Raw genomic sequence first — 15,260 nt, 5'->3', positions numbered from 1 at the left:
AGCGCCCCACATGCACTGTCAGCACCCCACATGCACTGTCAGCGCCCCCCACACACGGTCAGTCAGCACCCCACACACACAGTCAGTGCCCCACACACACAGTCAGCATCTACACACACAGTCAGCGCCCCACACACACAGTCAGTCAGCGCCCCACACAGTCAGCGCCCCGCACACACAGTCAGCGCCCCACACACACAGTCAGTGCTACACACACACACAGTCAGCATCCCATACACAGTCAGTGCCCCACACACACAGTCAGCATCTACACACACTGTCAGCACCCCACACATCACCCCACAACTGTCACACCACAGCTGCAGCCCCACCACACTCAGTGCCACCTACACGATACCTGTAACATTACAGCCACCAAACAAGTGATGACCGAATGGATGAAATTCCAAGATGAATTACGACTTGCTCTGGTGTAAAGTAAGGCTTTAACAAGTGTTGTAATATTAAATAATAAAATCAGTACTTAAAATGGTATTTAAGTATGACAATTTTAATCATGACTTCTCTCTTAAACTGCTTTCAATAGAGTATCTTCGGTCTTACCTCCAATATTATAGTAAACAGTATTACTTATAGATTTCCAAGAAACAAAAATGTAATGAATGTGTACCTAAGTGTACACATAACATATGTCATCCAATTCCACTTCAAACACAGACTTCAAAATTACTGGACAATTCATTTAATTTAAAATTTTTTCAGCTTCTCTATCAGCAAAGGAATTTGAGAGTTGTCTAGAATTCCATATTCTAGTCTTTCACTGTGATAAAGAAACATGACTTTCAAAGACCTAAGAACATGAAAGACAACTATTCAACTGGGACTTCATACCTGACAATGAGAAGCAGCAAACGTCTTGCTTAAGGAAGTTAGTGAAAGTACCCACTTGTTACTTATGCATCACTCTCTTAACTCAAGTCTTTTCTGTAATCTTTATTATTCACTAAAAATTCAATATTATTCAATGAAAAAGTCATATTTTCCACTTGAAATAGTTTGGGTTAAAAATAAGTAACAGCTTTCAGGGTAGTATCTCTAAATGGAACATTTCCTTGTTCAAAGAAACCCATGAGTAAAACTTACATTCCTTGTATTACTTCAAAGGTGTTATTATCCTTATCAGAGCTCAGTAAAGGTTTCTATAGACAAGTGAAAATGTATAATAATTACTTTCTAGGTCACCTTAATCACCCCCACGAACTTGGTCAACTGAACAGGCTGCCACCTCTAACTCACACTCGTAACCAAACCCAGCTCCTATTTCCTGAACGTGATCTCTTTGTGAGAGGACAAGGCTGAGACGGGAGAGAGACACAGGCGTTCTCGGGGCCGTGCCAGGGCCGCCCTGCAGCTGCATGAGCCTGAGAGTCAGCACCGGTATTTCTCTCGCCTCACCCCAGTCCTGGCCCTACTTCTCTTTCTAACCTGTACTTCTCCTACTTCTCTAGTCAGGAATGGCCCAATTCTGATAAACCAAAATCTAACTCTGACAAGCCAAACACCTAAAATTAGGCAATGAATTCCGATTTCATTTTATATTCATTTAAAATCATGTTTTCAAAGCAAATGACGTCAGGTGAAAAATAGATCAGGTAGGAATGTCTATATACAATAAGGCCTAAGTCTTAAAAAAAGGAAGTTGCCGGCTTCCCTGGTGGCTCAGTGGTTAAGAATCCACCTGCTGACACAGGAGACACAGGTTCGATCCCCGGTGCAAGAAGATCCCATATACCATGGAGCAACCAACCCCATGTTTCAAAACTACTGAGCCTGTGCTCCAGAGCCCAGGAGCTGCAACTACTGAGCCCACGCACTCCAGAGCCCACGCTTCACAGCAAGAGAAGCCACCGCAACGAGAAGCCCAAGAAACGCAACGAAGAGTGGCCCCCACTCACCACAACCAGAGAAAAGTCCACACTGCAACACAGATCCAGCACGGCCAAAAGCAAATAAACACACTTCTTAAAAAAGTGAAAGCTGCATGTGTATGAGCTAGACCTGTGTTGTCCTCACTTCCTTTGGTCCTATACTCTACTGGGCTCAGCTGTGTCCAGTTCTTTGCAGCCTAATAGAATGCAGCCCACCAGGCTCTCCATCCACGGAATTTCCCAGGGAAGAATACCAGAGCGGGTTGTCATCGCCTCCACAGGATCTTTCCGACCCGGGGATTGAACCCACGTCTCTTGTATCTCCTGCGTCGGCAGGTGTATTCTTTACCACTAGCACTGGCTAGGAAGTCCCCCTTCTTTTGGCAGCAGCATTTCACAATTTTCTTCTGTTGAACTACCCTTCTCAGTTGTCAATCTCTGTCGTCTGGGTGGCACTAATCATTCCCTCTCTTAAGTTCCTGGAATAGGTGCAGGTGGAACAGGCATCCAGGTCTGGACCATCAGTATATTCCCTGCCCCAAGCAGTAGTTCAGGGATGAGCATGTGACCCAACTGGACTGATAAGACTCAATCAAAAAATTCTATAGGAACTAACTAGAAAAACAACTTTCAGCTGAGATTGCTAAACTATAAAGAACACAGTAAGTTCCCACCTGACAGTGAGCCAACCCAAAGAAGGACCAAGAGATGACAAGAGGAACAAAAACTCTGAAAACATTCTGTCTCTAGATTTAATCACACCTTTAGTTCAGGTGAGTTCAGATGTAGCTGCTGGAATTTGGAGTTACTGCGGGGAAACAACTCTCTCTGCATTTCTCAAGTCCCTCCTCAGTCAGAGTCTCCCAAGGAAAAGGTACTACAAAGATACCTGTATAACAGATAGACTCACAAATAGAAACAGTAACTCCCGAAAGATAGGGACCTCCAACGAGCTTTAGAGAAATAAAGCCCTTTCCTTCCCTTCCCTGGAAGACATTGACTTTACATTCTTTTCTTCACACATTTCTTATGCTACATCACATTTTTTACTCATATTGACCAATATTCTAGGTTAATAAGTCTAAAGACTTATTATTAACTTATTATTATTAACAAGTCTTTGAGTTGTCTTCCTCTGTTGGGGTTCAAGTGGTAAATGCATGGCAACTTTTAAGTGAAACACTGCATCACATTAGGGGAGGGCATGTTTTCAAGGGCTTCTACGTAAGGCAGGACACAGCAGCACGCTGTGAGGATTACGGGCTCAAGGATGAGAAAGTGACCCGACTCATTCCATGCAATGCAACCCCAGGGCCTCTGCTGAAACCACGAGTAGGAGAAGGGCTGTGAGGCTGGGCTCGCTGAGCTGACGCGCAGTGAGCCAACAGGGAGCGCCACAGGGGGTTCGGCCTGAAAGCACAGCGAACACGGGCGGGGGGGGCCCGCCGAGCCTGCTGAGCCCATCACCGGGGCCCCTCAGTCATCCAGACCTCAGGAGAGGACACCCCTCCTGGTCCCAGGGCCCTGAGACACTGTGAACGGGGTTGTGGTCTCACGCAACTGAAAGGTATTAGAAAACCTACTATCAGTTACCAGTTATCAGACAAAAGCAGTGCTAACTTTCAGACCAAAAAATAAAAATAAAAACAAAGCCTTGAGCAATAAGAATTAAATTCACTCCAGTTCAGTTCAGTTACTCAGTCATGTCCGATTCTCTGCAACCCCATGGACCGCAGCATGCCATCACCCTGTCCATCATGCCCTGTCCATCATGCCCTGTCCATCACCAACGCCCGGAGTTTACTCAAACTCATGTCCATCGAGTCAGTAATGCCATCCAACCATCTCATCCTCTGTCATCCCCTTCTCCTCCCACCTTCAATCTTTCCCAGCATCGGGGTCTTTTCAAATGAGTCAGTTCTCATCAGGTGGCCAAAGCATTGGAGCTTCAGCTTCAGCATCAGTCCTTCCAATGAATATTCAGGACTGATTTCCCTTAGGATGGACTGGTTGGATCTCCTTGCTGTCCAAGAGCTAAAATTATTTGCCTAAATTCATACAGTTAATCACTGGTAGCACAGATGCTACCCTAGCTCTAATGCTCTCTGCTCAACATCTACTCTTCCTCAAGAAAACAGTGTGAAACTTCTCTGTGCTTTAAAATCCCCTGTAGCCAAAAAGAAAGACCTTACCTGAAGTGAATATAGCATTTGTTAAACAACCAGAAAAGGAAGAATCCCACAACTTCCTGCTTTCTGTCCCATTCCTGCAACAACTTGCCTCCTGAATAACAGAGAACATTTCTGCATTATTTTTATAATGTAAGCTACTGTAAGGACATGTAATAGCAAGTGTCTCTAAGCAAAGCCACTTCAATCTTAGGGTAAATCAGATCCAAAATAATAATAGAACATAAGAACCTTAGAAAAAAGGCCATCACCACAGATTAGCGACTATTCTGTTATATTCAATTGTAGAAACTCAGAAAAGGACACCCAAATCACCTTATAAGTGAGAACACTATTGTTTAGTTAGTATTTTAAGATATTTGTCAGAATGACATTAACTTGTAAAAAGGAGCAGCTACTTAGTCAAATCTCTTTCAATATTATTGTTGAGTGAGAGAGAGAAGGGAAACGGGATAGAATGTATGAATATAAGACTCCTGACATTTTCAAAAAATCTAAAAACTACAAGAATTTTTGACAGAGCTGGAACATTAAATAATGATGTTACACAAGTCAACTTTTGTTTCCCTAGAAGTACACTGATTCACATCCAGATTCACTGCATTCACCAATCCATTTTTAAACATATCGAAAAATGTTATTCTCTGGCTATGATCTACCACTCTTATGCCTCTATTTTTCCTCCACTTTTAGCAGTTGTGTTCCTTTTCAGTAATTTTTTTTACAAAGAAGCAACATTTTATCACTTGACAGTTATTATACAGGATAACTTCAAACTGAGAACACAGTCAAGGTGACATTGGACACTGGCAGCTGGGTGGGGTCATGCATATCTCAGGATCTCACTTCCAATAAGAGGAAATTATTTCAGTAACACTTCAGATATTTCAATATGAACTTTGAGTCACTCCCAGGTAGATGAAATTGCTGTTAAATCTAGGACTGCTAATGGTTCGCTATATTTTTACTTTCATCATTTATATGAAAGACCTAAATTCAAATCCCAGGTGTCACTTTATTGCAAAATCTCCTTGGATATGACCTAATATTGGTTCCAGATCACAAAATCAAAATACAAGCTATCCAATCTACAAGGTTGTGATGAAAAGCAAAACAAATGCATAGAAAATTCTAACATTTTCAGCAGTACCAAAGAAATGTCAATGCCCCTCCCTCCTAACAATATCTGAATCCAAGCAATGTACTCAAAAACTTTTAGACAGAAACTGCTTCTTACTTGGAGGTTAAAATGTTGCGGAGGGGATAAAGGGTTATGCATAAAAATAATTATAATACTATATGTGTGTGCGTGCATACTTAGTTGCTTCAGTCGGGTCCAACTCTTCATAATCCTATGGACTGTAGCCCACCAGGCAGGCTCCTAGGTCCATGGACAAGGCAAGAATACTCCAGGCAAGAATACTAGAGTGGGCTGCCATTTCCTCCTCCAGGGGATCTTCCTGACCCAGAGATCAAACTCATGTCTCCTGCATCTCCTGCATTGCAGGCAGATTCTTTACCCACTGAGCTACCTAGGAAGCCCATATACATATAGATATATACATACATACATGTATATAACTATTGGTAAGAGAAAGAAATCAGTCTCCTGCTTTGTAAAAAGCTCTATTATATATAGGTCTAGATGAAAAGTCTTACACTTTGTCCAACATAATCATTTATAAATAATTGGGATAATGATATATCAAGTTATTTGTCATTAAAAATTATCTGAGACAACTGCATTGTTCAGTTCCGTTTAATTACTCTCCTACTGCCAACTTATTCAATATATAGAAAGTAAAGAGGCTTGAGAAAGTGATGGTACTTAGTCAAAATATATAAATTTGGAACAAATTCAGAATGGGTAAAAAAATACAACAGTGACTGGATCAGAATCATTAGAAATTCCACCAGACACCACAAACTCTACACTAAAACAAACAAAAAGGTAATGCTTAAAATGTTTCTTTTGCTCCTACCACAGCAAAATTTTAAATCCTCAAAGAAAGTTAAAATGATGGTCAATCTGTATAAGAATGTACATAGGAAGCACATGATTCTGAAGGAAATATAACTCAAGAGAAAGTCAGAATACTGGATAAACATTCTCATGAAGTAACAGTGTGGCTGCTAGGGTGGCTACTGACTCATCTGTTGCCAAAACTGAATACTGGTAGAAGAGTCAAATGCATTTTTGTTTGCAGAATGTGAAATGAACAAAAAGCCCCAATGCCTGATGGGAAAAGCTTGGGACACCCTCCCAAGCTGAAGCCATTCAGAGAGCAGATGGGACACAAACTCCTGAACATCCGACTGCTGTCAAATAATACCAAGAGACAGCAGCAAGCAGCAAGCACCACAGTGACCAAGGACCAGCTTTTCACCTTTATGACAGTGTAGCAAGCTTTGCGATTAAGCCAGAAATACTCTTCTGGTCTACAAACCCACAGACAAAAAAAGCCAAGAAGAAGAAACTTTGCATGTACACTAATAACGTAATGTAAAGTCATCCAGTCTTCATTTTAGAGGCAAAAAAAAAAAAAAAACTGTTTAACAACTTTGAGGACTGGAGTTCTGTTTACAGAATTATTAAGGGTCTGAAGGGATCACCTGAATTTTTCAATTAAATCTGACTGTATTTTATGAAGGTAATTATATCCTAGGTCCACAAAGATTTCAAGAAATACCACTTGCTAATGCCAAGGGTCTAACGAATATAATTTTTCTAAATATTTACTTCAACTTATATATTATACATACTACTTCTATGTAGGATGAACTATTTCAAAGCAATTTCATTCACAGAAATGTAGTTTTAAAGAAACTTTTTCTGATTGAGCGAATGTAAAGAACATCATTTATACTAAACACCTAGAATATAAATATTCTACTATTAAGAGCTTCCCCTTTTCCTAAAACCATTTGTTCCACTGTGGAAATACTTTTTCTGTAAGCAAAATAACTTATATTGGAAAACTAATTTCAGTTTTTCTATAGTAATGTTATTTACTATAAAGACCATGGTGCTATTAGTCAAATATTTTTAAATGTTCATCATCCGTTACTCTTAAAAATGTAAGGCTCTTCATTATCAATTACATAAAATTAGTAATCGCTTCTTCTGTAGCATTACAAGACTGATATGAAAACGTGAAGAGCATTCATTCCAGGAAAAGGCAGAAATAACCCGGGCCTCAATGACAGTGCTATAAGGTGTCCCCCAAATATTTGGTACTAAGAGTAGCCATTTAACCTTCTTTAATGACCCACTTTCCTCAATAAGAGCAGATCCAAGTTTATCCTGATGGTAGTGTCATCTTCAATCACTTGCATTCTGATATGCTTCCTAGAGTGGGAGACGATAAGATGGAATTAGAGGGCGTACTAGCAAACTACATGTTAGAATATGTCACACATGTACATATCTTGTACTGTGGTGGGGGAAAACATTGAGAATCACTGACTTAAATCACAAAACCTTTGTTTTCCTGCTGATGAGACAGTAAGGACTACTTAGTCCAAATCTTCTCTCTCTACTCAATACAGAGTGTCACAACACCCAAAACTACAGGATGGTCTGTGTATGTAATTAAAACTGCATCCTTTAAGAATCAAAATCCCATACTTTGAACACACATTTTGAACCAGGGATACTTGTAAAATATTGCTCCCTAAAAAATAATCCTATCGGAGATTGGAGGAGACATTTCTGTAAGAGACAGAAAACACTCAATTAAGAGTTTTGTGTAGTATTACATTTGAAAACAAAGTTTTAAACAGATAAAGTAAATGTAGTTTAAAGTGGTGGGGAGCATTAGTTAAGAGATTTAAGAAGGTAACATTTAGTTTTTCTGTACCACTTTTAGGCAAATATTTGTGGTTGAAAGGAATGTAGGGAAACCATCCAACAACAGATGATAATCTAATGTGAAAGAAAAATAATTCAGGAATTCAGACGAACTGGACATATTTTGAGGACCTTAAAATCACTGAAGGTCAATTTCTGATTATCACTACTGAGATACAATAAGCCAAGAACTATTAAAAAAAAAAACTCAGCTAATCTGAGATACTTCTATTATTTGGTTGGTACAAATGTAAATGTCTTTCAATTTCAGTCAATTCAATGCACATTAATTTCCAAAGTCTAAAATTTATGGACTTTTAGGATGGTAGAATAAACACAGTAATACTAGAAAAGATAAAATAAAAACTACCATGAAAGGAACTGAATGTAAACGCTGAGTGCTCCCTAAATTTAGGCATTTTACCTCGATTGTCTCATTTCTTATTCATAACAACTTTATGAGGCAATTTTATTAATATCATCCCCATTTTACAGATGAAGAAACTATGATTTACAAGGACTTATTGTATAGCACATGGAACTCTGTTCAACTGTTATGCAGCAGCCTGGATAGAAGGGGAGTTTGGGGGAGAATGGATACACGTATATACATGGCTGAGTTCCTTCATGTTCACTTGAAACTATTACAACATTGTTGATCTGCTATATCCCCACACAGAATTAAAAAGTTTAAAAAAATTTTAAAAAAAGAAACTATGGTTTAAAGAGATTTTTTAAAACTTGCTCAAGATCCCACAAAAGAAAATCCTAATTTCTGACTGAAATGCAGATTATCTGGCTCCAAAATAAAGAGTTTTCTTTTCACTATACCCTGCAATCTCACAAGAAGCATATACATTGAAATTTAGTCTTTTAGTCAAAACCTTCTGGAGAAGGAGGCAATATTAAGCTTATAGTGAGCAGTGGTAACTTATAAGCCTAAAAATTAGTCATAGTTTGATAAGTACAAATGAATATTTAGGAAATAATCCCAAGTTATGCAAGACATTAAATTTTTAAAAGCTGAACATGAAGCATCTCTCCAAAATAGAAAAATCCAGAAATTTCTGTAAGGAAGTAAGTAAATGTCATTTTACTTAGACATTCTGAATTCCAAAGAAAAAACTTGAAAGGCTTCATATTTTGTCAGTTATACAGCAGTTTCATATGGTTAACTAGAACTATATTTATATTTAAGAAAAAAGAAAAAGTGGGTAATTGCTTGGGTCTGATTCTTTCGTTCTGACTCTAATCTGTTCTCTAGTGACTCTTTTCCATTTTTCCTCCAGATCTTGGAGCCCTCTTCTAACTTAGGCTAACTGAGTCTCAAGCTCAGGAACTCCTCCAGTGCAGATGTAAGTGCCGACACACTGCAGTGAAGACATAAAACTGCAAAGACTGGTAGAGTGTTACAGAAGAAACAAGAGTTTCAGTTATTTTCCAAAACATTAACTATCTTGGAATTACTTTTCTTCTGTAGTTTTCTGAATTGATTTTAAAAGCATTTAACTTTCGTAATAAAAAAATAGTTGAAGGAGATGGAGGGGAAAACTTGGAGCTTTGATTAAAAAACATCTCAATACTTTATTCTTTCCAAAGTTCCAGAACTATGACCCGCTTGTTCCCTTTTATTTCCCAGTGGCATGGCATGAAAAATTAACCATACATAAGCATGCCCAAGTCAAACGAGATATGGAAAAATAATAATGAGGCAATCCAAAGATCTATACATTCTGAGGCACAGCTCAATTTCAATATTTAAGAATGAAATATTGTAAATATGAAAAACAGATTTGGGGCACAATAAAATTGAAATATTTTAGCCTGTGATGTGAACATCCGAGTCACTGCAATAAGACCCTGATGCCGGGAAAGACTGGAGGCAAAAGGAGAAGAAGGTGGCAGAGGACGAGATGGCTGGTTAGCATCACCAGTTCAATGATCACGAACTTCGGCAAGCTCCAGGAGACAGTCAGGGACAGGGAAGCCTGGTGTGCTGCAGTCCACGGGGTCGCAAAGAGGGGTCAGGCGCGACTTAGCAATTTAACAAAAAAAAAAAACTAAAAAGCAGGATTCACATACTTAAAGAAGGACAGGAATTTCCTAAGTATAGGAAAATTACAAATATACATATATGTGAATTTATACCCATTTCTTTTTATCATAAATTGAAGTTTTGTATTGAAGTATTCCTTTAGCAACACCATGAAATAACACACAAGACAGCTTTGAGTCCTACCAAGATTAACTTCAATCTCTCTAAATTACTTCCTTTTCCATGGAAAAGTTATGTTAAAAAAGTTCATGTTTGTAAGCTTTCTTTTTCCACTACAAAAACATTCTTTTTTTTTTTTTTACAAAAACATTCTTATTCCAAAACAACATACATAAGGTTGATTCATTTTTTAAGTATGTTGCCAAAACAGTGCATAATTTATAGTCCCTTCGACTCATCTGCAAAACATGCGCATTTAAAAATCAAATACAAAAGTGTAATCTATTAACACAAGTCCAATTTCAAAACTTTTATTTGTATAACAAGTTCATTAGATTTCCTTTTTCTCCTGACTACCAAAACACAATTAACTTAAGGTCTTGATTTACAAAGATGATGACTGCTTTCTAATAGTCTCACGGAATTCAATTACTATGATTTTGGTAAACACTATTTCCATCTACAAACGGAAATAAGCACTTTACAATATTTTGGTATAATACACATTTATTCTGGTTTTCAAACTTGATCATTTCAGTTCTTCTGTTCCTTAGTATATACCATGTAACAGCTGTTCTTATTATTGTTGTGTAGGTGGTGAGTATTCACCAGCAACTGAACTTGCCTGCATTGTTTGAAATTTTTGAATGTGAAATACTGGAGGGGGAAAAAGGCAAATGTGAAATGTTCAAAGACCAGAGTTATCGCTACATTAATAGCTGAAGATGAAATGAAAAGGACAGGTCTACCAAAACCCTGACATTTCTTCAACTACTAACATCAAACTTTGAAATAGTGCAGAAGTTGCATTAACCCGACCCTAAATAATTTCACATGGTATATACTTAATGAAGAGAAACAGATCTTCTGCAAAGGTCCTTCATGGAAGAAACTGGAAAAAGGTTTCCAAGTATGCCTATGTACTCCCTTTTAAAACACTTCTCTTGGCTCAAGAGAACGAGCAGAAAAGACTTCCCAGATTACAAAACACAGAGTCTTGCTTTCCATTGACTGACAAAACGCCTAGCTCTTCACATATATGTTTTCCTAAAGCCCATATAGGTAGATACACCAGGATTACAACACCGCTCAGTGCAAGAATTACACTTTGGAAAAATTAAAGTCCCCATTCCATAAGTTGAAACATACTTTCTTGTCTTTAATCACTGAAGTAGTTTCGGTCTATTCTTAGTCATTTTTCTATTAGACTTTTACATCGCTGACTCCATTTGACAATTTCTCAATCTGGAGAAAGAGAAAAAAATAGCACTACACCTTTAGAGCAATGTATGTCAAACTGATACGGGGACTGGTACGAATATATATACAGTGTCTTCCGAATTTAAAAGATTAAGGCTTTTTAACCCTAAGGCAAACGAAAATGAAAGTGCCCGCCTTATGAAATTAACACAAGGTGGGTTACACGGCACTGCCTATCAAAATCATAAATGCACAAAAGTACAAAGCGACGACTTCACAGTTAATTTGTGCAAAACGTATCACCCTACCAACACCAACCTAGGTAGCGTGTTTCGGAAAATGGATCCTGAATGTGGGAGACGAAGCACAGAGCTGGCCCTGAGGCGCCTCCAGACACCTCCCCAACCCTAAACGGCAAGGAGGGAGCACACCCGGCGGAGCCAGCTTCACACCTCGTCCGCCGCCCGAGGGTCAATGCGGGCCGAGGCCGGAGAGGCGTGGACGCCGGGGGTCAGGGGTGACAGGGGCGAGCTGCGGGCGGGCGGAGCGGCTCTGAGAGGCCGCGGCGCCAGGACGAGCCGAGGGTTCCGCGGAGACCAGGGCGTGCGGGCGCGACGGGCGGAGCCCGCGCTGCCCCGGCACCGCCCCGCACCCCGCAGACCCCGCACCCGGCGAGCGGGCGGGGCCGCCGGGCCGCTTCAGCCCTGTGGCGCCGGCACGCGCCCCCTCAGCGTCCAGTCGCGGGCGGTGAGGAGCGCGGGCCTCGCCCAGTCAGGCGGGCGGCCGACCGGAGCCCCGAGCAGGGGCGCGCCGCCGCGGGCGCGGGACGCCGCGGAGACCCCGCCGCAGGGAGCGGGAGGAGGCGGCGGCGGCTGAGGGCGGGGACGGAGCCCCGGGCGCCCCTCGGCGGGCGCGGAGCGTAACCCCGGCTCTCGGCCGGCCTTCCCCGTTCCCCCACGGCAACCTCCCCGCGTTGCCCTGGGCAACAGCGCCAGCCGCGGGCGGCACGGAACTCACCTACCTAGAACCTGACAAGCGGGAGCCCCTCGGACGCGGGAGCCCGTAGCCACCCCGCGTCACGGGGGCCGCCCCAGCCAATGGGGGCCCCCATCACGGGCCCTCGCGGCCAATCCGGAGGCGCTCCGGTCTCCGGGCGCCCGCGAGCTGCCGGCCAATGGGCGCCGGCCGGGGGCGGGCGCTGCCGCCCGACCCCGGCCCTCCCCCACCAGCTCCCGGGGGGCGGGGCGCGGCCCGGGATCCAGGCCCGCCGGGTGGGCGGTGGCCGGCGGCCGGCGTCGTCACAGGAAGCTTGGGGAGGCTCGCCTGCCTGCGGCCGGGAAGCGGCCGGGCCGGGGGCGATAAGCCGGGGCCGCCTGGAAGGGCCTGCCGGACGGCTCGGCGGCCGGGAGGGGTTTCGGGGCGTGACTAAAACGCTAACGGCGCCCGCGGGCGACGCCCGGGGCTGAAGGCTACTTTGGGGCGCGGACCCTTCACCCGGAGTGCGCGCGCGTCGCTCCTTCTCTTCGTGTATCTTACATGGAGCTGTTGTAGCCTTCATTCTCTTCAACTAGCTTTCGGCAGGAATTGCCATAAAGACGGAGCTCCTTCTCATTCCTGTAATTCCCAGTACCTGAGACCCTCTTTTTAAAAAAGGCAAGACACGAGGTGCTCTAGTTGTGATCAGTTCGTTCAGTCAGTTCAGCTCCGTTCAGTCGCTCAGTCGAGTCCAACTCTTTGCGACCCCATGGACTGCAGCACGCCAGGCCGCCCTGTCCATCACCAACTCCGGGAGTTTACTCAAGCTCACGTCCATCTAGTGGGTGATGCCATTCAACCATCTCACCCTCTGTCGTCCCCTTTTCCTGCCCTCAATCTTCCCCAGCATCAGGGTCTTTTCAAATGAGTCAGCTCTTCGCATCAGGTGACTAAAGTATTGGAGTTTCAGCTTCAGCAGCAGTCCTTCCAATGAACACTCAGGAATCATTTCCTTTAGGATGAACAGGTTGGATCTCCTTGCAGTCCAAGGGACTCTCCAGAGTCTTCTCCAACACCTCAGTTCAAAAGCATCAATTCCTCGGTGCTCAGTTTTCTTTATAGTCCAACTCTCACATCCATACATGACTACTGGAAAAACCATAGCCTTGACTAGACGGACCTTTGTTGGCAAAGTAATGTCTCTGCTTTTTAATATGCTGTCTAGGTTGGTCATAGCTTTTCTTCCAAGGAGCAAGCATCTTTTAATTTCATGGCTGCAGTCACCATCTGCAGTGATTTTGGAGCCCTAAAAAATGAAGTCTGACACTGTTTCCACTGTTTCCCCATCTATTTGCTATGCATTGACGGGACCAGATGCCATGATCTTAGTTTTCTGAATGTAGAGCTTTAAGCCAACTTTTTCACTCTCCTCTCTCACTTTCATCAAGAAGCTGCTTAGTTCTTCTTCACTTTCTGCCATAAAGTGTGGTGTCATCTGCATATCTGAGGTTATTGGTATTTCTCCTATCTTGATTCCAATTTGTGCTTCATCCAGCCCAGAATTTCACATGATATACTCCTCATATAAGTTAAATAAGCAGGGTGACAAAGTACAGCCTTGATGTACTCCTTTCCCAATTTGGAACCAGTCTGTTGTTCCATGTCCAGTTCTAACTGCTGCTTCTTGACCTGCATACAGGTTTCTCAGGAGGCAGGTCAGGTGGTCTGGTATTCCCATCTCTTGAAGAATTTTCCACAGTTTGTTGTGATCCACACATTCAAAGGCTTTAGCATCGCCAATAAAGCAGAAGGAGATGTTTTTCTGGAACTCTCTTGCTTTTTGTATAATCCAGTGGATGTTGGCAATTTCATCTCTGGTTCCTCTGCCTTTTCTAAAACCAGCTTGAACATCTGAAATTGCACCGTTCATGTGCTGTTGAGGCCTGGCCTGGAGAATTTTGAGCATTACTTTACTAGTGTGTGAGATGAGTGCAATTGTGCGGTAGTTTGAGCAGTCTTTGGCATTGCGTTTCCTTGGGATTGGAATGAAAACTGAGTTTTCCAGTCCTGTGGCCACGGCTGAGTTTTCCAAATTTGCTGGCATATTGAATGCAGCACTTTCACAGCATCATCTTTTAGGATTTGAAATAACTCAACTGAAATTCCATCACCTCCACTAGCTTTGTTCGTAGAGTTACTTCGTAAAGCCCACTTGACTTAGCATTCCAGGATGTCTGGCGTGGGTGATCACACCATCGTGATTATCTGAGTCGTAAAGACCTTTTTTGTACAGTTCTTCTGTGTATTCTTGTCACCTCGTCTTAATCTCTTCTGCTTCTGTTAGGTTCATACCATTTCTGGCCTTTATTGAGCCCATCTTTGCATGAAATGTTCCCTTGGTATCTCTAATTTTCTTGAAGAGATCTCTAGTCTTCCCCATTGTTTTTTTTTTTTTTCCCCTCTATTTCTTTGCATTGATCGCTGAGGAAGGCTTTCTTATCTCTCCTTGCTATTTTTTGGAACTCTTCATTCAGATGGGTATATCTTTCCTTTTCTCCTTTGCCTTTTGCTTCTCTTCTTTTTATAGCTATTTGTAAGGTCCCCTTAGACAACCATTTTGCCTTTTTGCATTTCTTTTTCTTGGGGATGGTCTTGATCCCTGTCTCCTGTCATGAACAATGTCATGAACCTCCATCCATAGTTCATCAGGCAGTCTGTCTATCAGATCTAGTCCTTTAAGTCTATTTCTCACTCCCACTATATAATCATAAGGGATTTGATCTAGGTAATGCCTGAATGGTCTCGTGGTTTTCCCTACTTTTCTCAATTTAAGCCTGAATTTGGCAGTAAGGAGTTCATGATCTGAACCACAGTCAGCTCCCCGTCTTGTTTTTGCTGATTGTATAGAGCTTCTCCATCTTTGGCTGCAAAGAATATAATCA

This window comes from Odocoileus virginianus, unplaced genomic scaffold (assembly GCF_023699985.2).
Source record: "Odocoileus virginianus isolate 20LAN1187 ecotype Illinois unplaced genomic scaffold, Ovbor_1.2 Unplaced_Scaffold_8, whole genome shotgun sequence".
Classification (NCBI taxonomy): domain Eukaryota; kingdom Metazoa; phylum Chordata; class Mammalia; order Artiodactyla; family Cervidae; genus Odocoileus; species Odocoileus virginianus.
Note: the sequence above shows the minus strand (reverse complement) of the source record.